General features: G+C 45.8%; 1 protein-coding gene across 1 annotated transcript in view; it reads left to right on the top strand.

Annotated features, from left to right (window-relative positions):
- Window positions 1-24831, top strand: part of UBE2QL1 (ubiquitin conjugating enzyme E2 QL1) — a 44738-nt gene that overhangs the window by 1496 nt on the left and 18411 nt on the right. The gene's annotated exons all lie outside the window — the stretch shown is intronic.

The following is a 24831-nucleotide window of genomic DNA, read 5'->3' as shown; positions in this document are numbered from 1 at the left end:
GCTGCGGGGCTGGGGGCGCGGGGCCGAGATCGGGTCTGCAGCGCCGCCGGGCGCTCGGGCCCCGAGGTGAGGGCCAGCGCCGGCCCCTCCGGCCATCTCGCTCCTGGCTCTGTCTACACCAGCGCCCCACGGGGATGCTCCGAGCGCCTCCACCTCTTTTCCCTGAGCGTTTTCTTCCTGCCCCTGCTTTCCGTCCCGTCTCTCCCGTCCCCGTCTGGTCTCCGTCTCTGCCCGTCTCTCTGGTCTCGGTCTCTGCCGTCTGGTCTCTCTACCTTGCTCATTCTCTCCTCATCCCTCCATAATTCTCTTCCTTCCCTCTTCCTTAGCCTCCCTCTCCCATACCCTCCTCTCCCTTTCCTCCTGGACTCTTTCTCCTCTCATCCCTTTCTCTGTCCCCCCATCTATTCCCACCCCCATTCCTTTTTCATTTTTTCCTTCTCCACCCTCCCTGGCTCCCCTACTCTTCTTTCTCCTCCGTCTCACCTTTTCTCGCCCCTCCCTTGTCTGCTCCTCAATCTCCTGTCCCTATAATCTCTATGAAGGTGAGAACTTTTCCTGGACCTCAGGATTTAAGTGTCCAACTCAGCTGATCTCCCCCCCCCACCCCCCCCCCACACACACAAGGCTCCTCCGCAGGGGACTCAGGTGGGAGGTCTACAGGTGGGTGCCCTGGGGAGGGACAGCTGCCTGCTTGTAAATCCGCCCCCTGCCTTCTTCTGGGCTGCCTCTCCTGGAAAGGTGGAAATTTTGCTCCTGGGAGCGCACTCTAGAGAGGCGGAGGTGTGGTTTGGGCATTCCCTTAAGGGACAAGACCAGACCCCGCCACGGCAATGCCTGTTTTTCCCCTCAGAGCACCCCCTTCCTTCCCCGAACCCCTTAGGACCACCATCTCTGGGGTAGACGTTCCAGGTCTTGGTCTCTTTCAGACCTGCTTCTTTTTCCTCATCCTCTCACCCCACTGCCCCAAGCAGTTAAATCCTTTATCAGGGCTAAAGATTTTAACGAAATATCAAACTAAGGGCCAAACAGTTCTCCTGAGCCTTCTCACCTATTGCATCAGATGGCAGCTTTACGCAAAGAAACCCCAAAGTACTTGCGAGCAGGGTGAATGCGTGATGGTGTTATCTGCTCGACTTATATGCTGTCGACTGCGGTTGAGTTCTCTGGTGTTTTTCTGAATCAATATTAAGCATTACTTAAGAAAATTACATTGCTGTGTGGGCATCTTTTAGATTTATGAAAAATCATTGTTTTCTTTAAAAGACCCCAAATGACCTCGGCTTGATCTTTCTACAGGCGGCCTATCAGAAGCCATCACTTCTTCCCTGCCTGGCACTTTCACTGCAGGCTCTTTCACACTCATCAAATAATGCTTGTTCTGCCAATTTCACTAAAGCTGGAACCCCTGGGATTCCAAACAAATAGCATCCTAACTCCAGCAGAGAAGGTCAGGTAATTCCTGACCCATCCTGCCAGTCCCTCTTTTCTAAGGTTTCGGTTCCACATATTTCCCGAGTTAGACATAGCATGGTGTAACAACTCTAGAAAAACATCTTCAGCTGAGGGAGGCTTAGTGCTTTAATATCAGAGGTTTGTTTTCCATCCTGCAGTTAAATGTTGAGTCTGACGAAAGGTTCATGTGATAGAATGCAAGCCTGGGGGGTAGGGGATCTCAGTTTTATTTTTCAAGCAGGATTTATACAAATGATGTGGCAGAATTCTTTGCAGAAATGCCTTGGTTATTTGCTTCTTGAATCACTGCTAATCACAATTCTTTGGAACAGTCTGTTATTGTTTTTCATTCTTCGCAGTGAAGATGACATTGAGGATCAGGGGAAGAGGAATGTGTATTCCCTTCTGGGATCACAGAGTCCTAACATTTTAGACTTGGAAGAGATCTTAGAGATGAACTGGACCACTGCCTATATTTTGAAGGATGCAAGAAAATAAAGGTTTGAAATGAGAAATAGGGAATTTTTTTTTTTAAGAGAGAGAGGGGCCTCAGGAAATTAAATGTTTCCCATTTTTACATTAATGCTGTGTATAATAATAATTCCTTTGGTGCCCATATGCCAAGCGGCAGTATATCAATGGGCAATATATAAAATACACAGATCCTTGTAAGTATATTTTCTTTTCTCTGTATTTAAAATTGAGATTCTCATGTACAGTTTGCAAGTGAGAGATTTCCTTATTGAAAGTAATTATCAACTTTTTCATTTCTTACTTTGATAAAATCCTAATTGAACCCATTGCCCTCCACCTAGCATATCGTGTTATATTGTCTATTCCACATCTAAAATAGAGGCGAAATATCAGCACTTTTAAAAGTACAAGTTCAATTTCTTTGCATTTTTTCATGCTGCTTCCAACATACAGCTAAGAAAGGGTAATGTGTGGCATGCATAAAATATTCAAAATGCAATGAAAGAAAGGAAGAAATGAATAGTCATTAATGTTTTAGGATTCTGTGCACAAAAGGATTCTGATGGTGTTTCAGGTAACCTGAGGTTGATTGTCTCTTTATGTACTTTTGCAAATTCACTACCTACTGGTTGTTCAGAGCACATATGGTAGTTACCAAATTATTTCCTCATTTAGAGGTAATATGCTTTGGGAAAGCAATCAAAATACCTGATTAGGAGAACTGGGACAGCTACCAAACCGATAATTACTTTAAAAGGGGGAGTAGTTATATTCTAGTTATGTTCTGATACCTTTCGGGATTTCTTTTTTAGGATTCATTTTCGTAAGCTGCAGAGTTAGAAAAAGCTGGTTTGCTTCTTTTATAGAGGAAAATATTCACTGCTCAGCTGAACTTTCTGAATTGAGGATACGCTGTTTCTATACTTCTAGAGAAATTGTAAAACAATTTTAAGAGTTTTGTGTGTAACATAAAAATATCTCCTTAACAGTTTTGTGTACAATAAAAAGCTTAAGTTTATCACATCATATGATAAATTCAGTCATTCCGTGAGGCTTTTAAGTGACTCTCTGGCCTGTGTTACCAAAATCTCTTGCATGTTGCTGTATGAATTGTGGTTGTCTTAAATTGAATTAATATATAAATTTCCTATATGATATATTCTATGTGGAAATAATGATATACATATCTTCCCCTTTTGTCTATTACTAAACCCTCTTTTGACTAGAGACATTTTTAGGTAACTCTTAGTTTTTTATAATTGGATTTTAAAACTCTGTACTTTTAGAATTAACTGGTGAAAATGTTAAAAGTATACTTTTAGATAATTATTTGCATCCTTTATTAGTTACTGAACCAAAAGAATACAACCCACAGCTCCAGTGTAAGATTTTTGGCATTCAAAAGCTGGAAGATGTTGGTTTTGAAATGAAAGTAGCCTGTAATCCCAGCACAGTGCTTGCACCTAGTAGGTAGCTTAACCTACAAAAACTGCATTTTCGGACTCTGTAAACCTAGACAAAGTAGCATCAACATTGGGGAATGCTGGCCATGAAGAGTGCCAGAGTTTACTGGCTTCCACTCCAGGCTTGGAGCATGGGACGATGGTGTGACTGGCCAGGGAACTTGTTCTGGCAGTTGTGTGTGCAGCAGGGTCCCTAAAAGCTGCTTGATGGTTCACTGACTCAGAGCCCTGCTTTCACTGTGGCTCACCTCCTGAGTGTCCCCTTTTTAGTTAATTAGGCATCGCCAGGGGCAGGGAACCAAATGGCAATTGAGTGACAATTCCTCACTCCTCTCCTGGCCCCTCGGAGCCAACCATACAATTCGGCATGCACACGGTGTTGATAATAATAACTGCGGCAGCAGCAGCAGGAAGCATTTCCTACTTGCTTGTGCCAAACTCTGGGCCAGCAGAGAACATAGGATGTTTGAGGATGTGTGAACCTCCCGGGTTCTGCTCCTTTGATGGTCGTTGTACAGGTGAGGAAACCATAGTTTCACAGAGTCAGGTGGAGATTATACAGCCGCATGCTCTCATAACAGCTCATGAGTGGCAAGGCTCTGAAATTTCATCAGCATGAGTAAAAGCTGTTGGAAATGGCAGTCGGGCCAGGTGCCATCCAAGCACCTTGCTGTTTCCAGGCAGTCGTTTATTAACTGTGACCATTGTGGTAATCCTTTCTGTCCACAGAGAAGAGCTGCTCAGCCAGCCATCCGCAGAAGATTCACAGAACATCAGGACTAAAGCATCCTTGAGTCTTACTGTTTGAACTTAAAATTAGAAAGCAATTGCAGGACAAGTTCTGTTTGCCTGACGGTTTCTGGATGTTTTTTAATAAAGGAAACTTGTCTAAGTGTAAGGAAAGAGTAAAGGGCTCTGCAGCTCAGCTTTGTGAAATGATATGCAGTGATGTCACTAAAATCCACCTTGGGTCTGAAAGGGGGCTACACCGTGGTGTCACTGGGAAACCCAAGTGCACACACACGTGCACACACACACAGAGACATACATAAAGCCCATCTTCCAAAGTAGTAGGCCTAGAAATAGCACTTCACTTATGACTGTAAAACCAGCAGTCTCATCAGAAAGAATGAACAGCCCATTGGGCTCCTAAAATCTGTGGGCTTCTAACATGCTATAACACAGAGATTTTTTTGAGACAGGATCCCCTCTCTCACCCAGGCTGGAATGCAGTGGCGTGATCGTTGTTCACTGTAATCTTTAATTCCTGGGCTCAAGCGATCCTCCCATCTCAGCCTCCCAAGTAGTTGGGACTACAGGTGCACACCACCTTGCCCAGCTAATTTTGTTTATTTTTTGTAGAGATGTAGGTCTCACTATGTTGCCCAGCTGGTCTCAAATTCCTGGGCTCAAGCAGTCCTCCCACCTCGGCCTCCCAGAATATTGGGATTACAGGCGTGAGCCGCTTTGCCCAGCTGTACAACACACAAAATGTTTAAAGGCCCTGTATTAGGTTGGGCTGTATTAGGCCATGTATGGTAGCTGGGGCTGCCATAACAGAGGCAGGAAGTCCAAGATCAAGGTGTCAGCAGGGCTAATTTCTCCAGAGTCCTGCCTGCTTGGCTTGTAGATGCTGTGTCCTCCCTGTATCCTCACATGACCTTCCTTCTGTGTGTGTCTGTGTCCTAATCTCCTCTTCGTGTAAGAACACAGTCAGATTGGATTAGGGCCCATCCTCCTGACCTGACTTTAACTTAATTACCTCTTAAAAACCCTATCTCCAAATAAGGTCACACTGTGAGGTGCTGTGGGTTAGGGGTTCACCATGTACCTTGGTGATTGGAGGAGAAACAATTCAGCCCATAACGAAACCAAATAGGAATTTCTTAACCAGTTGCTCATCTTGTTTCTGCAGCTGCTGTGCTAGTTTGAAAAGCAATAGATGAAGCCACATGCAGGGAGGCACTGGATGGAGAATGTTGCCTGCAGCTTTGAGCAGAGAAATGGCTGCACACCCAGAGGGAAGCTAGAACAACCTAGAGCAAAAATAGTGACCGGCAGGGGTGGGTAACGCCATCTGATTTGTCCAGGGAGACGTGGATTTTTGGTAGCGTGCTTATGAGTCACTGTGTTATGTCCTGTGCTGTGTACAGGGGACGGAGATTATTGCCACCACCGATGACTCTGCAGCTTGAGGTATCGATATGCTGGACTGTTCAGAGGAAAAAATATCTACTTGTTCTTCTATCAAGTAGGGCAGGCAGGAGGACACAGGCAGGACTGCATCCTAAGAATAGTCCCACACCCACTGGGAGAGCTCCGGCAGCTCAGCCCAGGGTGCATGGGGCAGCTCCTGGTAGAAGCTACTTTTACTTCACTATGAGACTTTGAGAATCTGAACTTGCAGGAAGAGGGCCGTAGTGTATTTTCGTATACTTTTCTGATTTCCCTTAAGCGATGGGGGAGATTTGGTTTTCTCTGTAAGGACAGTGTAGGTTCATGGCTGTTTCTTAGTGGAATGTGCCCACGTGGACACTGAGCTGAAGTCTGAATGAAAGCCTGGCACCCACAACCTGATCAGTGTCTCCCTTCTCATTGCCAGGAAGAGACTCATCCACACCCAGGTTTAGAAGGAAGGCAGCCTCACTAGTACCATGTCAGAGGCAGATAAGACACCAGCAGAAATGGCTTTTATAGTTCAGGAAACAAAACAGACACTTGTGGCAGGGTTTTTGAGCCACACTTTGGAGCTCCTAGAATCAGAGATTGTTGCTGCCCTAGATGTGCTGATGTGGTAGTCAGGAGGGGAGAGGATGGCTGGCCACAAGTGTTAGTCCTTTCTTTGCCAGTGGTTCCCAACCCTGGCAGCACATTAGATGCCCTGAGGAGTGTGCAAATTATTTCAGTACCAGGGCTGTCCCCTCAAAGACTCAGACTTTGTGGTCTAGGATCAGGCCCTGGCAGAGGCTGGTCCGAAGAGCTCCTCATGATTCTAATGGGCAGCCCAGGTTAGAAAAGCTGCCTGACGCTGGCCATGGTCCACCTCCTCCCTCTCCACCCATCTGGCAGACACAGCCTCACCCACCAGTAACCACAGCCCAGAGCTTCAGAAGTGGTGATAATTAATCCCCCCAACCTCCCCACCCCACCTGGCTCAGACTCCCTGTCCTAGGTCAACCCTGACTCAGCACCTTCAAAGCCCGACTTCTGTAGAGATGCCATCCTAAAGCCAGCCTTCCTCCCTGGACTGCTTGTGTAGACTACGAGGGAGTGTAAACCCTGAAAAAGGAAATGTAGGGATGATTCACTCCACCCTCGATGAGACGCAGCTGCGGAGGGTGGTGTGAGCAGACCCTCCAGAGCCGTGGCTGACTAATTAATACAGCACGGGAATCGAGTGCCTCCCATCATGCAGGAACTTCCTAGGCGTCATTGGTGGATCAGATACACATCAAGTGCCTGCCACAGGGAACGTACCCTCTAATGGAGAGAAGACAAAACCCTTCACATTTGCTTTTGACATGCCAAGTGGCTTCACAAGTATTTTTTGTTAATATTTAGGAAATATCTATGGATCTGACAATAGACAGTGGCCGGGGTATATAATGAGGACATGCGCACAGTGGGGTCCTGGGGTCAGCAGGGTCTTCAGAAATTCCAGGTGATGTTCTTAGAGAAAACACTCTACTTAAGGGTGATTGAGACTCGACATTAACATGGGGCATTAGTCACTCAGTGTTTTTTGGAATATGGTTTCATTGCTGATAAATGGAAAGGCCAGGCATGCCCCTACACCGACCAAGAAGTTGTAGTAATGGCAGAAACGTTTCCAGTAATGTCTACACTTTCCTACTCAGTAAGTCGGCAAGCTAAGCTAAGGTTTAATTGTTCGGTTATTTTCTCATTGTTACACACGTCATTCATTCATTCACAGAGCACTGTAGTGACATTGCCCTTGGCATTCCCATGATGACCCTTCCCCATTCTGCATAACGTCTGTGACACTCCCCTGGTCCTCTCCCTGGCCTGCTAATCCCACAAGGCTAGGAGGAAACCAGCTGAGTGGGAGGACCAAGGACACCAGACTGGGAGAGCAGATTTGGGACCAATCAGGTGGCAAAGGATTGGGAGATGAGAGCAGGTGTGTCTGCAGAAGTCAGAAGAAGCTGCCCGACCTTGCCCCTTACCTGGCCAGCAGGGCTGGGCATGGTCAGGGAGCCGCACTCACCGAGCCTCTTCTGTTCCTATTCTTCAGTGCTAGGCTGTCCTCTCCCGCTGTCCTCCTCTCCAGCCCTGTGTTCCTGCCTCGTGGGTGCCTGTCCACTGCTTGGATTCCTGCAGTGCCCCCATCCAGTCTCTCTGTCCCTGTCCATCCTCCCTGATGCTACCTGCATGGCTCCTCTAAAATGTAGACCTAGCTTTATCACATCTTGTTATGAACCTTATGAAATAGAGCTCAAGTTTCCCAGCACTGTGCAGCCATGATGGCATTCCTCCATCCGCCACAGCCCCCACTGAGGCCTCTCTTCCACCAGCCCCTCCTGCCTGGAAGCCCCTCTTGCCCATGGTCACCAGGTGAGTCCCTGGCCATCCTTAAAAACCCTGCCCAGATGCCCCAACTTCTCTGCAAACAGCTCCTCAACCACTCGTTCAATAAAAGCGATGACTTCCCCTCTGAACTGCGGAGGAGGAAGCTCGGCATTGTTCAGAAAAAAATTCATTTCTGTGCTTATCCTGCCAGTTTACATAATTACAACTGTATTGCCCCTTCTCTTTGCTAAATATCCAACACCTTGTGTGTGCAAAATAAATGTTTGCCACAAGATCTGTTTCCCTGAGCAGACTCCCCATCCTCATCATTTTGCCCCTTCTTGCGATGCAACGTAAGTGCTTACTGTGGGTCCGTCAGCTGCTGTGCAGAATGCTTTATGTGAATGATTTGGTTAAATCCTTATAGCGGCCTATGAGGTAGGTGCTGTTGTTATTCCCATTTTACAGAGGAAGAAACTGAGGCTTGCTGAGGTTGAATCATGCACAGAGCTGAGCTGCCACCAGGCAACCAGCCCAGTGCCAGAGCCACCTGGTCCTGAGGAGGTGTCTAGTTGGCAAGTACCACGTGTGGTATTATTGTTCCTCATGGCACATATGGATGTTAGGAATGCCTTTGCAGTTCCATGGTGCATGGTTTTCCTACAATACTCAGAATCAATCCACGAGAGGACGGATGGTGCATCCATCAAGTCTGACATGTGGTACGGAATTATCAGCAACGTTGGACAAATTATCGGCCCAGATTCATCATAAGCTCCTTGTATTGATTGAGCAAAATGGATGAATGTGTTAATTGCCTGAAACCATAGGAGAAAGATAATTATTACAGCTTTATTTATTCTGTATACGAAAGGGAAAGGCATTTTAGAGATTCTGAAAATAACTCAAGAAAGAAGTGCTTTTTGAACATAATTGTTACATTGGTAAAATCACTCAGATTGAAGTTATGGCTACCTTAAAATAATTTCTCTAACGTAAGTACTAATTCTTCATCACAGTATTTGGCAGGCATTCTCAAGGTGTTTCACTGAGTTCTTTGATGAAGGAGCTAAGGAAATACTGTCTGGTAAAGGATCAGTTACACGTAAAAAAGTTGAATTGTCCTCAGCTCACTTGGAAATTGAAGGGAAAATTTCCAGAAAAATATTTTAAGGGTAATTCTCATTTTTTGATCTTGAAGATCAGACATTTGCAAATATCAGAATATGGAGTTACAGAAGTTATTGTATTTTGGTTCTAATAAAAAGCTGTGATTAAAATCTTATGAATTTGGACCTTTTGGGCACAAAATTATTAAACCAATTATTTTTGCCTTACCGATCAATATGTATGTATTAGGGTGATTGATTACGTAGTGTCAGATTGGGTGCCCATATTGCTTCCCATAAGATGTCTGTCAGGAATTGGATATAACTGTACCAAGTAAAGATTAATTGCTGCAAGGATTAATTTGTGCTGGAGTCCTTCATGATTAGTGGCATACGGTACTCAACTCTGCTTCTCAGCCAAGGAAAAATAAAAATACCATAGTGGAAACTTCACCAGAATTGAGTGAGTTACAAGCTTAAATTAACTGTAACTAGTTGAGTATTATAGAAGCCTTTAAAATGTAACTTTTTAAGAGTCATCAAAATACTAAATGAATCATAATGTATTTAACCTGGCTTTGTGCAAGGAGGCTGTTCTTCATCAGAGCCCTCTCCTGCAGCACACATGTGCCTGCGTCTGACAGCGTCTCTAGGGTGGGAGCCCTTCCTCCTCCAGGTTGGGTGGGAAAGAAGAGCACAGCAAAGCCAGGGGCCTTGTCCACAGTAGCGGGTTGGGATCCTCCAGGGGAAGTGCCTTCATCCAATGTGAACAATGCCTAAAACGAATGCAGGAGAGCTGCAGAGACTGGTGGCTGTGACCCCACCCCTCCAGAGCCCTGCTGACTTCCTTTGATCTCTTTTATAATGTACATGATGAAACATCATTATCTTAGAGAACTCATACAAGACTGCTACTCTAACTATAAAGATAAAAATTTCACAACACTTAAAGGACATTACCATAATTCACAAATAAAACTGATCTAATAAAAAGTGAGTTTGAACTGAATTGAAGTGCTTATTTGATTAGTAATTTCATTTAAAAGGGTATCCTGGCATCTGCCTTTTCATAAGAGAGATAGAGGGCTCTTGGTTATTCTTGATGATCGGTCAAAGAGAAACAGGCAACCAACCACAGGAGTCCCCTCCTGCTGCCCCAGACCCCTTGAAGCCACCTGGAGGACTGCATGGCCTCGAGGCGTCTGGGGACACTTGCGGACTCCTCCCCAGAATAATGTCTTTAGTTGCACAAAACAAAATGCATAGGATTTCAAAGGAAATCAATTATACTTAAATACAGTTATCAGAACATGTTTTTAAAACACAAACTAAAATAAATTAAAAAGCACTTTATTAACATATTAAATATTAAGACCTAGAGGCAGGTCTAACACTCTCCTAATCTGACAATAATGAACATCAATGACATTTCAAAATATCTACAACAATATCACAACTGTAATGCGATTTTAAAACATTTGTCTATTGGTGACAAAGCCAAGGCATTGCTAATACTGCTGTGGTTTCTTAACTTTCAATCCTAATTATAAAAAGTGCTGAATTGCAGTTCAAAGTTAGTGAAACTGGAGACATTTTTCCCATCCAAATTTATATACCCCGAGGAGTGCATGGGCCCCAGGTAGTATGTGGCTCTAGGTGGTGATGGCTGTCTTGGGAAAGATCCGAAACCTTATTCTGCAGCTCAGGGCCGGAGCAATTGGGATCAAGATTTAGGAGCCCAACAGGTGTCTCAGTTCTCCCATGTTATTGGTGGCTGGGGCTGGGATAAAGCTGGGGATCTGCAGGCAGAGGCAAGGCTCCAGCCCCTTCCCCCTGCTAAGTGTGGCTCACTCCTGGGCAGGCACCCACCTCCCTGAGCATCAGAGGCCTCCCCTAAAGGCAAGGAGCATAAACCCAACTGCTCATATGAATGATGAGGATCAAAGGAAATGATGACACGTGTTCCTTGCATAGAGAAGGTGATCAATAGATGTTCCTGCTTCTAAAGAAGAAGGAGATTTATTGAATTAAATGCATAGAAATGTATGGCCAAGACACGGCAGCATCCAATGCACACAGAGATCTGCTTTCATAACGATGAGCGTTTCATGGCAATATTCACCTCCAGGTGCCTCAGGTGTTTCTGTCCATGACTGTATTGTTACCGAGATTCACAGGAAACTCAGAAGAGCCTCCTTTTTGCCCTCATAAATCTACTGCTGTGAATGCTTGCTGTTGCCTTTGCTGACTTTCCATCATCAAATGATTTTGCACCATTGGGGGTGATTTATGGGATTATGTTATTGTCCTAGCACAGATTGATATCTGGGTTTTTTCACCTCTTCAACTTTGGTATCATAAGAATTCCATTACATTGGTAGCATCTTTAAATTAGCTTGATTTCTTTTGCTGGTGTTAAGTTAGAAAATTACATAGAAGAATATTCTTATTTAAAACATTTACCTATATGCTCCCTAAATGCACACCAAATGTCCCTGTTAGCCATTAAATGTTGTTGATATTCATTCTTTGTTACAGAATGCAATGCCCACTTGAAAACTTCTTGACTACCATTTTGCTTCAAGGTGAAAAACCGGTTCATAAATCAAATTTTAAAATTTGTATAAAGTTGTGGACTCCTGCAGTTATCACAAGTCATACAGAATGAACATCAACTGTTTCAGTACAACTGAAATAGAATTTCCCTGTAGTCGATTACGTGGATCCTTTCTAATATTAATACATTTAGGAAAGACCCTTTCTTTAGTAGAATTTAAGAGAAACCTAGCTGAAATATTCGACCTGCAGGAATAGCCGAGTTTCCCAGAAACACCTGTGATATGACATATGGTCTTACTGCAATTGGAGGCTATTCAACAGTGGAATACCAATGCCTGCCTCACATTCTCTTAACTGATCAGTCAACTGAGACCTTGAGCATTGGCCCAAAATCTAGGGTGAGGCTTTCTGCATTTGGGAATAGACTGACTAGCTATCTCTAGGGTTCTCCCCCAGTCTGAAGACTGAAGTGGGCAGATTCTGCATTCTCATGGGACAGGATGTGGGATACAGTTAATTGATCCTCCAGGATTTCTACGCTGTTTTTGTCGTATTCCCAGTGATTTTCCCATAGTTTAGAAATATTGAAATGTCCTCATCTGAGATCATTACAGGCAGAAAGCATCCTCCTGCCCCATTGTTTTTCATCACCCCCTGCATATCATTCTAGGAAGGAATATTATCCTTTATGTGGAAATGGAGCCTGCAATGATATCTAAATCAGTTCCTGGGCCTGGGTGGTGTTGCCATAACTACTGATCTAGGTTTGTAATATCAGCAAATAGAAACAGACCTGCCCTACAGTGCTCAGACCATTTGTTCATATTTATTTATGTCTCCTTTTTGCTCCTGTTAAACACATTATTTAGCTGTCACGTAATCTTTTAGCGAGATGATTCTGATCACCCTATCCTCAGAAAAATCTTAAAGGCCCTCCATCCCCACCTTGACTCCAGCCACACACCGTTTAGAGGTCTCAGGGTCCCATTGGTTTCCCAGCTCCACCGAAAGTCCCGTTTGGATAAGCCGCAGGCTCTCTCAGCCCTCGGGGTCCCAAGCTTTGTTGGAAAGGTGAACACAGCAGGCTTTGCAGCAGCTGTTGGTCAGCACTTGACCTTATTGGCCCTGATGAAGGCCAGTAGTCTGGACAAGCCCAAGCGAGGGTGATGGTCATTTAACCTCTACAGGCCTTTCAGACCACCCCATGCTGTCTCTGTGCCCAGAAGATGCTCCAAGACTTCAGAACTGGGTCTTGGTCAGGACTCGACCAGGAAAGACAATCTCAACCTAGGACTCAAGACCCAGATGTGGGAGGAGGCTTATGAAGAAAGCAGCCAATGGGCTACCCTGAGTCAGGGACCTGGCGTCAAGAAAGGAGGGGGATCTGCTGGCAGCTGCAGGGCCACCATTGAGGGTAAGGGCAAGAGAAAAGCAGGGCCCCCACCCCATGATTTGCATTCAGCTCTCCAGTGGACGGGGCATGCGAGCTTTCCCAGAAGCCCAGGCAACAGAGGGATCCTGGACCGAGGAGTGAGGCCAGTTCCTGTGTTCTCAAGCTCCCGAGGGTGGCGTGGCAGAAGCAGACCAGTGCTCCTCAAGGAGCTGCCAGGGCCCAGCTCCTCCTGCTCCTGCTTAGTGAGAATTGCCCGGGGGCATCTTCCCTGTGCTGCCTCATGTGGAAGCATCATCAAGGAGGAGTTGTCAAGTGCCAGGTATGAGAGGCCACTAACTGCAGGGCTTGACAGAACGATCTGCTGAAGGGCTCGAGGAAGAAAAAGGCCACCCTCACTCAGCATGCACTTAGGGCAGAATAAGCCTCACCCAAAATCCCCGTGGGACTTTCCCCATAGAATTCTATGGAAACTTCCACACATCACCATTAAATTAAGTTGCCCAGGGAGATTGAGGGAAATGTAAGATTTCTGCTGCAGGAAAAGGAATCTGACATTTCCGACTTCTGAACCAAGCGCGAAAAGCTGATTTGTAATTTGTTTGGTCTTAACGAAATAATATTGCGCAATTAACTAGTCTTAGGCGTCAAGCACAGTTTGAGTGAATGATAAATGGAAGGCAGCATTTTCCATAAGTAAAAGCTTTCAGAGTGTGCATCTCTAAATCATCCATTTCTCTGCTACTGACTCTTTTCCTTTCTTTTGATATTGTTATTTTCTTGACATAATTACAGTAAAGATTGGTACATTGCACCCAGTCTTAATTGTATCTCCCTTCAGTCTCATTTATTTCATTATTACCTGCTATTCCTTTAAATTAGTAAGTCATGATATTTACAGATTGGTAGTATTCTTAAAAATATTTCAAATTGTGCTAGAAGTTTTCACCCTGAAATGGGGCGAGTAAATTCTTTTATTTATTCTAGAGCTTGCAAACATGTTTTAAGTGTATAATACAGTGATCCTAAAGAGAGGCTGGGGAAAGAATTCGAGTTTGGAGGATGGCAGTGAAAAGAGGGCCATGTGAACAGGTGAAGTGGAGCCTGGCATGTCTTTGGTGCAGGGGCCTTGGGTGAGGAAGGTGTTAAGGAACGGGGTGGTGGCTTCACTTTTCTGCGTGGTGCAGACTGCAAACGCCCTTGATTTTGTGACCACCACCCCCTCTCCACATTCTGTGAGCAGCAGGACCAGGAGCCAGACCTTGGTCTGAAGTTCTCCCAAAACCCAGGTAGGCTTATTATTTGTGCTGTTATTTTATTTTATTTTTTTTGAGGCAGAGTCTTGCTCTGTTGCCCAGGCTGGAGTGCAGTGGCGCAATCTCGGCTCACTGCAAGCTCTGCCTCTCGAGTTCACGCCATTCTCCTCCCGAGTAGCTGGGACTACAGGCGCCTGCCACCAGGCCTGGCTAATTTTTTGTATTTTTAGTAGAGACGGGGTTTCACCATGTTAGCCAGGATGGTCTCGATCTCCTGACCTCATGATCCATCCGCCTCGGCCTCCCAGAGTGCTGGGATTACAGGCATGAGCCACCACGCCCGGCCTGTGCTGTTATTTTGCACCAAATTTTTGTTCCAGATTATTCTAAGGGCTCTTTTTTTTTTTTAATTTGAGACAGAGTTTCACTCTTTTTGCCCAGGGTGGAGTGCAATGGCGTGATCTTGGCTCACTGCAACCTCTGCCTCCCAGGTTCAAGTGATTCTCCTGTCTTCTAAGGGCTTTTTTAAAACCACAAACACAAATATTGAGAATTACGTAATTAAGTAGAATTGGGAAACAGGCCTAGCAAACAAGGTCAGTTGTAAACCAAGACCTCAGTGATGCTTTTGAGCTGCTGAGTGATGTTTTGAGCTACATTTGGCACCTGCTAACCGCTCAGAGAAAATTATCTTCCTAATACATGAGTGTTTTAGGTCCTGCAGTAGGGACAATGAAACTGCAAAAGATTTACAACCCCATATCAAAACACAATTCCAAATTCAAGATGACAAGATGTCTCACAAGTGGAAAAGGAACAGGAAATAGCTCCCAGTGCGTTCCCATAGACTCATAGCACATACGTTGTGGTTTTGTTTGTTCCTGTGTCTGATTAGGTTCTGAAGGTCTTTATCAGAAGTAGCTGATTTCACTGCCTTGTAGTTGAGGGTTCTTGGCCACTGCTGGCTGCACTTCTTAGAGGAACTTGAAGAGTTTGTGGAGGTTGGAAAGAAAAAACAAGGAGATGACTTACAGAGCTCAGAGCCAGTAACATGCTGGCAGCCAGCAGGCCTGAAAGGGGCAGCAGGGAGGGCTGTGTCTGCCTTCTCTGGGCTTCAATGGTGGGTGACACTGAGTGCCTCAGGTCACCCTCGGAAGAATTTTAAATGCCTTAATGATGTTTCAAAAATAGAGATTCATTTGGACTTAGAGTGCAGCTAATTTCTGCTCCGGGCATTTTAACCTCTTGCAGTCAACAGCATTCATAGCTCTGCAGGGCCATCTGTGCTGGTCCCTGGATAAGAAGTTACAATTCAATGGATTACCAATAGCACCCTCATGTATGACTACAGAGGCACTGTCGCCACGCTCAGGCACTTTTTAACTATAACTAGCATTTTAGTTTTCTTTTCTTTTTTTTTTTTTTTTTTTGAGACTGAGTCTCACTCTGCCAACCAGACTGGAGTGCAGTGGCACAATCTCGGCTCACTGCAACCTCTGCCTCCTGGGTTTTAGCGATTTTCAAGCCTCAGCCTCCCGAGTGTCTGGGGCCACAGGTGTGTGCCACCATGCATGGCTAATTTTTGTATTTTTAGTAGAGATGGGGTTTCACCACATTGGCTAGGCTGGTCTCAAACCTTTGACCTCAAATGATCTACTGTCCTTGGTCTCCCAAAGTGCTGGGATAACAAGCATGCGCCACCACGCACAGTCAGCATTTTAGTTTTCTTAGACCTTTAAAAGAAACAACAAATATTTAGAATTACGTCATTAAGCAGAGTTGGGAAACAGCTGGAAAACATTTAGTTTTCTTAAACTTTTTCTTAATGGATTGCAGAGCCAAGTGCAGTGGCAGACAGTAATGAGACTGAGTCTAAATAGGAGTGAATATTTTAATTTCATAACAGAAAACTGGGAGATGAGCAAAAAGTAACTTTCTCCAAGACCCAATCTCAGGATCCAGAGGTTCTCAGCCTCAGTTTCCACTCCCCAGTGCCTGGGGGTGGAGGGCGCTTTGCGCCTCGTTTCAACAGGGACTCTGTGGGGCTTTGGGATGCTTCGGGGTGCCCCTCTCCACCCCCAGCAATTCAGACACAGCTGCTCTGTGTCCTGGAGAGGAAAGAGCCCCCCCCGGGATGACGCCTCGCTCACTTCCTGAGTGGGAATCACTGCTGGAAATGGACCCTGACGGTCTGGGCTTCCTGAGGCCAGCTCCAGGGCGCAGCGGAAGAGCTACTGCCTCACCTTAAACCTGCCTCCGCGAGGATGGAACCTGGACTCCTCGCCATTTCCGCATTTCCACGTTTGCTTTTTACCCCGCACAAAGCCTTTCCACTTTCTCTTCTCAGTGTATTTGCTCGCTTCCTTCCCCCTGACTACCAGCCCGTCTCCCTGTGCTGCCCAGGGCCCCAGGCAGCCTCTCTCCCCTCACACTCCCCTTGCACCCTCTGTCCTCCCTTCCTGCCCCCCCTCTTCCTTCCCTCTGCCCCTGCCCTCCCTCTTCCTTCCCTCTGCCCCTGCCACCCTCCCAGGGCCCTGAGCAGTGCCGGGAGGCATGGAGGGGCTGAGGCCTCCCCACTGACTCCGCAGCCAGGGCGGTGCAGTGCCCAGCGTCTTCACAGTGGAACTAGCCACTTCTTCCCCTCCCTGTTTCCTCTTCCAAAAACTGGAAGCAGGGTCACCTTCAGTCCTTGTCAGCACCAGGCAGCCATCATGGGGAGCGAACCGCTCAGCACTCAGGAAGTGTGAGCTGCCCACGAGCCCCTCACACCCCAAGGCCAGGTGTCCTGTTGGAGTGCCCCCGACCCATCCACCTCCTCCCACAGCCGCTCCCCTTCCACACCTGAAAGCATGCCACCTGCAGCTGGCTGTGGCCCGTGGGCCTCCTGGGGGGCTGTGTCCTGTCTCCTAATCTGGGGCTGGATGCTCCCCCAGGTGGGGCTGGGCAGTGTGGCCCCTGGCGGGCAGCAACATGGGGCCTGCCGGACCAGCCCAGCCTTGCACCTAGTAAGCGCTCAGCACCTATTGTAGAATGCGGTTGAGTTAATGTCCTTCAGGCACGGCAAGATCATGAACCATCAGAGAAAGATGAAAGGTGTGGAGTGCACCGTAATTGTAGTGTCAGGAAAGTGGACATTTTTAGCCACAAAGCCAGGGCCGTCAAAGGGCTTTCTGGTGATGCTGACTGCCAAAGGCATGTCACTCTGGTCCTACATCATGTGAATTATCTTTCTCTAAACACCGAATTTATTGGTCAGAGTGTTTTAGTGTGTGAGAATAAGCTTTATGGGGTTTTGTTTGTAATCGCATGCCCTTGAAATGTCATCATACCATTCGCCAGAAAATACAGCAGGCAGGACGTTTGAGACAGGTTTGTATTTTGAGTCAAGAGGCAGTAAGTGGAGGAGTCTGCTCGCTGTTCTGGGCCTGGGACTGTCACCCGGCAGGCATATGAGGCTTTGCTGTTTATTTCGTTAAGTAACTTAATGTTAAGGGTGTCATTTAAATAACTTCTCTGTAAACATCTTTTCTTTTATTTCATTATAGTCCTTCCCTGATTGAAGATTTCTATGCTACTGTGTAAATTCATTCTCTTCCCACAATCTCTCTCTCTCTCTCTCTCTCTCTCCCCCCCTCTCCCTCCCTCTCCTCCCCTTTCCTCCTTCCATTCAGCTGTGACTTTTATTCTTGGAGCCTGCATTAGCCTACATTATTTCAGAGCTGCTAAAACAAAGTCCCCACAGGCTGGGGGCTTCAACGACAGAAATGCATTCTCTTGCAGACTTCCTGGAGAGGGGAAGTCTGAGATCCAGGTGTGGGCAGGGCTGGATCCTGAGGCTGCCGCTTGGCTTGTAGATGTCATCTTCTCCCTGTGTCCTCACGGGATCTGTCTCCTCTACCTGTGTCTGAATTTCCTCTTCCTAGAGGGACACCAGTCCTATTGGATTAGGCCCCAACCTGATTACCTCATTTTAAGGTAATTATCTCTATAAAGATTTCTATTTCCAAATACAGTCTCGTTCTGAGGTGCTGAGGGCTGAGACTTCAGCATAGGAATTTGAGAGGACACAGCTCAGCCCACAGGAGAGCCTTGCTTTCCAAGCACATAGGAGTTTGTGTCATTTGTCTTCTTTCCTGCAGCTTTTGCCTCTCAGATGTCCTCCTGTTTGTCTTTGCCGGGAGTCTCTGCCCTGCGGGCCCCACTGCCCCAGCCTCTCCACCCGCGGCCCCCAGACTGTGTTCTTTCCCAGCCCCCTTTGTTCCTAAAGCATCGACACATCCCTCCTCACAAACTTTAGGTTTTGCAGGTTTATCTGTTTTTCTTAGCTGTCCCAGAATTTTTTCTTTCTTCCTTTTTCAGATCACTGTATCGCCTTTATCTCTTATGCCTGACTTTTCCCTCTCTCTTCAGGATTCTTCCTGCCTTGTCTGCTGGGCCTCTCTCGTTGCTCTCATCAGATCAATGAACAGGGACTCGATCCATCTTCTCTGGCACTTTTCCCATTTCCCTGTGATCCCTGGATGACACTATTTTTTGTCTCACTTTACCTTGTCACCGTCTCTATAAACCTCCCCCGTCCGCGTTCTCATGCTGCTCCTCTGCACGTGTCCAAGGTTAACAGTGTTCCTTTCTCTCCTTCCTTTCCAGCCACTGCCGTCTTGAAAATGTCTTGTCCTGGCTGAGCGAGCCCCCTGCCCTGTTCCCTCGCTCTGGTTCAGAGCATCGCCTCACCACTGCTAACTGCTCATCCTCCCTGGAGCTGGAGCAGGGGGCGGGGTGGGTGAAGGGATGCTCCTGCTGTGTGCACTGGCCTGAGGGCAGAGAAAGAGGGCACCCGGCAAAGTGAGAGTGTTGGAGGGGTGGAGTCAGGCAGGCGGTGTAGACACTCAGGTGGGACAACAGACACGGGCTGACTGGTGGATCCTTATTTTAAACAGCCGCCTGGAGCATCAGTGAGACTTGAAGGTGGCTCTCCAGTGAGGAGCTGAGGCTGAAATGATCATGGGGAATCTTTTCATTCCATTGGTTTTGATGCTGATGTACCAAGTTGATGCTTTTTCTTAATCACCATTTTCATCATTTTAAATGTTTTACCAAATTTAGATGGAAGATACTTTCTGAAAGCCTTCAATTCTACTTTTTAAAAGAATTTTACTCATTTAACTTGTAGTTACTTCTGGAAATGATTATTAGTTGTTAATTTTATTCATCAAATTGTTTGAAACAAGCACCTACCAAGAGTTTGGGGGATACACCAGACCAGTCACGAGGCACATCAGAGAGAACAGTTATGTTCCATCATTTGCACTTTACGTGCATTCTTATTTTACTCAAAAGTAGACAAATTCATTAAAATATCCTCATTTATCACCACCAGTCTGCCACAAGACTTGAGAAGAGGGTAGAATGGCCTTCTTCATGATTCCTGCAGAGGCTGACAGACTTGTGCGTGCAACCAGCCCACCGCCTCTGCATCTCTTCGCGTTCTTGTTTGCCCAGCCTCCTGTCTCTTTCCTTCTTGGAATCTTGACCGCTGCAAGAGCAGGGCCGACTTGCTTTCCTCCACCAGCATTGATGGAGGGCAGCAAATCTGCCTGAGCTTTGGCTGCGTCTTCTCCAGATCAATTGTTATCTTCATGTGTCCAGATGCACAGCTGGGCAGGTAACACAAAGCATCATTTCCATGCTCAGGCACCCAGGCCAATCCATTCCAGATGCTTCACGAGTTGAGGGATTTTCCATAAACTTCAGAGATGTCAGAGTCCACCAAAATATTATAAGGCTGGGTTCTTTATATATGTATATAAACATAATCTATATTTTATATATTTATATCTAAATATTTTGATCTGTACATATTTATATAATCTAAGGCTTATATATATAAGCTATGGTGTTGAGCTATAGTGTTCAGATTATATATATTTTATATATATGTAATTATGTATGTATATATCCTTAGATTTATACATATAAATACATATATTATATATGTATATACACACACACTAAGGCTCTTTGTAAAACGAAAATGTATGTTTAAAGTAGTTATATAAATTTTTTTATTCAAACAGTATACACTTATATGTTTACATTTCAATTTCAGGATGACACCCCTGACTTTCACAATGTCATAATTTAAATGATCTGTAGGGATTTTTTTTCTTCCTCTAAGTGCACTTAACCCAAAAAAGCCAGTTAAATGGAGAACAATATAAATAGATTTTCTCTGTTGCTGCCAACTTTGATCTGCCCTCATGATGATAACAATTTATTAGAGAAGGAGATGGCTCTAATTTGGTTCAGTTTAACAAATGTTACTCTGTTGGAATCAGACGCCCCTCCATGAGGAGAGTGAACACAGAGGACATTCGGTGATAGTGCCGGGCGGGACCCTGCAGTGGTCTGTGGCAATTATGAGACAACAGCGATGCCGGAGCCACGGTGTTCAGAGCCCAGCGGCGGCTCTGTTGTGTGGACCAGCACTGAACGCAGAGCTCCTCTAAAGCCTCATGGTTATTTAGAGAGCAGAACATGGTGTGACGACTTTGACCTCTAAATGAAGGATGGACCCGCGGAATCCTGGTGCTCCCCAGAGGGCTTGTGCCTTTGTGCACCTCCAGGTGATCCATGTGTGTCCTGGCCTGCAACTAGCCAATTATATAATGTTATGATTGCTCTTACTAGTGTCATTTTACAGTGCTTTGGTATTTCATGAAGAGGCCAGAAAAAGCATGGATTATGTGATCGTGCACAGAATTATAATGGTATATGTTGTCTAACCTGTAAAACTCTTAAGAATTTTTTTTCTGATTATAGAAAATAGTACATGCTAAGGTAGAGAATGAAAAGTTTCATGATTCCACCTGTTAGAGATACTGGCTGTTTTTCTGCACCTGTGAACACACACACATGCACACACACATGTGCACACACACACCCTGTCAGGTGACAGTTAGGAGGCCTCCAGTTCTTCCCTCCCTAAACAACCCACGGGGACCGTCCCGTATATCATGTTTGCTCCTTGTACCCTAATTACCATAGGGAAGCTCCCAGAAATAGGATACTGGATCAAAGAGCGGGAACACTCTCCATATTGATTGGATACAGTGCTGCCAAATTGCCCTTCAGAAAGGTTACCCCAGGTTACAGTCCTGCCAGCAGCAGAAGGCTGGAAACCTCCCAGGCCTCTCCAACCCTGATGATTTCACTACTTCCTAATCTCACTGGCAAAGCATATCTCATCGTTTTTGGCTTACATATTTTCTATTTTATTCAGGTGTAATATCTTTCATACAGTTGGGTTTTTGTATTTTTGGGGGGGGAGGGATTTAGGGGATGGGTTTTGGCCGCTTGACTTTCTCATTTTGCCCTTGGTCCATTTTTCATTTGATTGTTATTTATCTTATTATCTTTAGGAATTTTTTGTCAAGTTGATTCCCAGCCCTCAGCATTTGTTATCTCTTGCAGCATAGCCCATTATCCTAAAACTCAGTGTCTTGAAGACACCAACATCTCTTCTCTCCTAGTTTCTGTAGTTGAGGAATCTGAGTGCTGCATGCCTGGGTGCCTCTGGCTCTGGGTCTGTCATAGAGCTGCAGGGGAACTGCAGGCCAGGGCTGCTGTCTCATCTGGAGGTCTGACTGGGGAGGATTGGCCCCCATGAGCACTCGTGTGCTGGCAGCAGGATGCAGTTCCTGGGTGGTGTTGGCTGAAGGCCTCAGTTCCTTGCCTGCGGGCCTCTCCATGGGGCAGCTCACAGCATGGCAGCTGGCCTCCCTCACAGGGAGCTAGGGAGAAAGAGAGAGGGCACCCAGGACCAAAGCTGCAGTCTTTTGTGGCTTACTCTCAGAAGTGACTTTCCATCACTCTGCCGTCCTCTGTGCAATAAAAGCAAGCTCAGGTCCCTCACACTCGGGCAGGAGGTCAAATAGGGAGTGAACACCAGGAATCAGAGATCGTTTTGGGACAGCTTAGGGGCTGCCTGATATAGGAGCATAATATTTCCTGATTCCGTGGTAAGATCTTGTTTTCATTGTATGTTCAAATCAGTTATGGATGTATATATAAACTATCACATTTTTACACATACATAATAAATTCTGGCATACACGTTCATGTAAACCACATTTTTATTGTGACTTTCACTTTTCATCTCAGGCGTAGGGAGAGGTTAATGATAGCCCGCCAATCCATCCATGCAAGGCCCACGGGAGCCCATTCTGTTTCTAGCACATATTATTAAATACACTTCATCCTGTCAGGTGTGTCATGTCATTCTGTGCATATGTGTGTTTCATCAGCCCAGCCAGTGCCGTCCTCTGTGCCTTGCTCTGAACCTTAGTTATCTCACCCAGAACTTGGGCTGGTGGGCTGGCTATGTCACTGTTTGTGTGTCCGGCCCATTGCTTTTCACACCTGCATATTTTTCCAAGAAGTGAATTGATCACATTTTGCTCATCCACTCCCCTGGAGATGCCAGCAATCTCCCACCTCCCTGTGGTTGCAGGAACACGGCTACTCACCTGCAAGCGGATCTTCTGGGCTTGATGCCCAGCTGTGAGCTCACAAGTGCACGAGCCTCAGTATGTGGATTGTCTTGAGGTATTGCCAGAAACTTCCAGAATGCCTTTGACATTCTGGAAGTGGCCGATCAACACACTTCCCTGCAAACACCTGGCATCATCCTCCTTTCTGTTTTGCCCCTTGACAGGACCCTAGGGGCATCTAACTGCTGCTTTCCTTGTGCTTTCCTGATGACTTGGATCTAGACATCGCGCTGCATCCTTGTCAGCCATCCAGGTGTCTTCTTTAGACATCTGCTGATCTTCTTTCCCTTCCCTATGTTGTGTCCGGGTTGTCTAGCTTTTTCTTCTCAATTTTCAGAAGATTTTTCTTTTTTCCAGGTATTAATTTTTTGTGCAAGTGTTAGACATCACAAATATTTTCTCCCCAAATTTCCTTTATCTTCTTCTCTTTCTCATCTTTTATTGTGGAAAAAAAACCGTCCCTAATTTTGAAGAAGTTACATTATGATCGAGGCTGTTTGGGAAGACCATTTCCCCACCGTCCCATCACGAAGCATCCTCCTGAGCCTCCTCCTCCCACTGGCTTTAGAGCTTTTCCTTTCACATTTTGGATTTCATCCATCTCGAGCCCTTCTCCATGCGAGCTGCCAGGTAGACATCCAGCTTCCTTTCTCTGCAGTAAACACTTTCCTTGGCCCCATTGCCTGAGCCACCTGGTCTTTTCCCACGGCTTTCTGCTGCCATTGTTATCCCATGTCAGTCCCAAGTAAATGCGATTCTCTCTTCTGCTCAGTTCCCCGATTTTCCTGCTCCTGTACAAATATTACACTGTCTTTAGGAATGCGGCCTCCTAGTCCAACAGCCAACAGACTACGACCCCCTCTGCTCTTCCTTTTCAAAATCATCTTAGCATTCTGTGGACCTTGTAATTTTTCAATTATTTGTCAAGAATTTTACTCTGATCGGTGAACTCTCGTTTCCACACAAGAGCGTACCCTGAAATCTCAGCAGTTTAATACAGGAAAAGCATATTCTGGCACAGAGTCTAATAAGGGCCGGTGTCTGCTCTCTATCTGGAGCACACAGCCTCCAAGTTCACAGCAGCAGTGGGTGAGAGCAGGGTGAGGGGAGCATGTCGGCATCAGCGCCCGAATGTCTCCACCCAGAACACATATGCCTCCTTCTGCTCACCACCCACTGGCCAGAACTGGCCACATGGCCCCCATCTGACTGCAAGGGATGCAGAAATGTAACGACCCACATGGCTATTTGTGGAGCATTAACGCTCTCTAACAAATCCAGTTCCTCAAAAATAGCTGAGCCTTTAGGATTTTCTATGTAGGCAATTCTAGCATCTACAAATAACGAGGTCAACAGAAAGTCACATCCCAGTGACGCAGAAAAACTCAGTACCATGAGAGCCAGGCAACCAAAGCCAGCACAAAACTTATTTTTGCTGCTTCAAATATGGAGATTGAAGAAGCTTGATTTCTTGCTACCTTTGAATCTTACCACAAGCCAATGTAAATATCACAATAACAAAGCCAGGAAAATTAATCTGTAAAATTGTTCTTATGCCATTTAAAATATCACAAAATACACCTGGGATTAACTTTTCCATTACTAGGAAAAGGGCAATTTTGATGACTTACTTCTTAGCTCCCTTTGACATCTGATTTAGTGCCTTCCACAATAGGCCCTCAGAAAATTATTGGCTGCAAACGTGACGTATTGCATACAGCCTTTTCAGTAAAATTAAAAGATTTTACCTTGAAAGTCCAGTTTTCTGAAAACATTTACCTTCTAAAAGATACTTATTGGGAAGCTGAGATCAGAATTTGAGTGCTGGCAGAAGCTTTAAGCCTGTAGGGCTAAAATGATGTTGCCTGTGCACGTGGCGTGTAGTGGTACAGCCTGAGGGCTGGCAAACCACAGTCTGTGCCTGCATGTAGATCTCCCATCCAGCATGGAGCACCCATGCTTAGGAGGTTAACAACCAGGAGTACATGCATGGCCTGGGAGGAGGGCATGCTATAGCTGGAGAAGGTTGGGAATTCCTGGCTTAGGAGG

The sequence above is a fragment of the Symphalangus syndactylus genome, chromosome 16 (genome assembly GCF_028878055.3).
Source record: "Symphalangus syndactylus isolate Jambi chromosome 16, NHGRI_mSymSyn1-v2.1_pri, whole genome shotgun sequence".
Lineage (NCBI taxonomy): Eukaryota > Metazoa > Chordata > Mammalia > Primates > Hylobatidae > Symphalangus > Symphalangus syndactylus.
The sequence above is the reverse complement of the archived record's forward strand: the minus strand, read 5'-3'. Positions and strand labels throughout refer to the sequence as shown.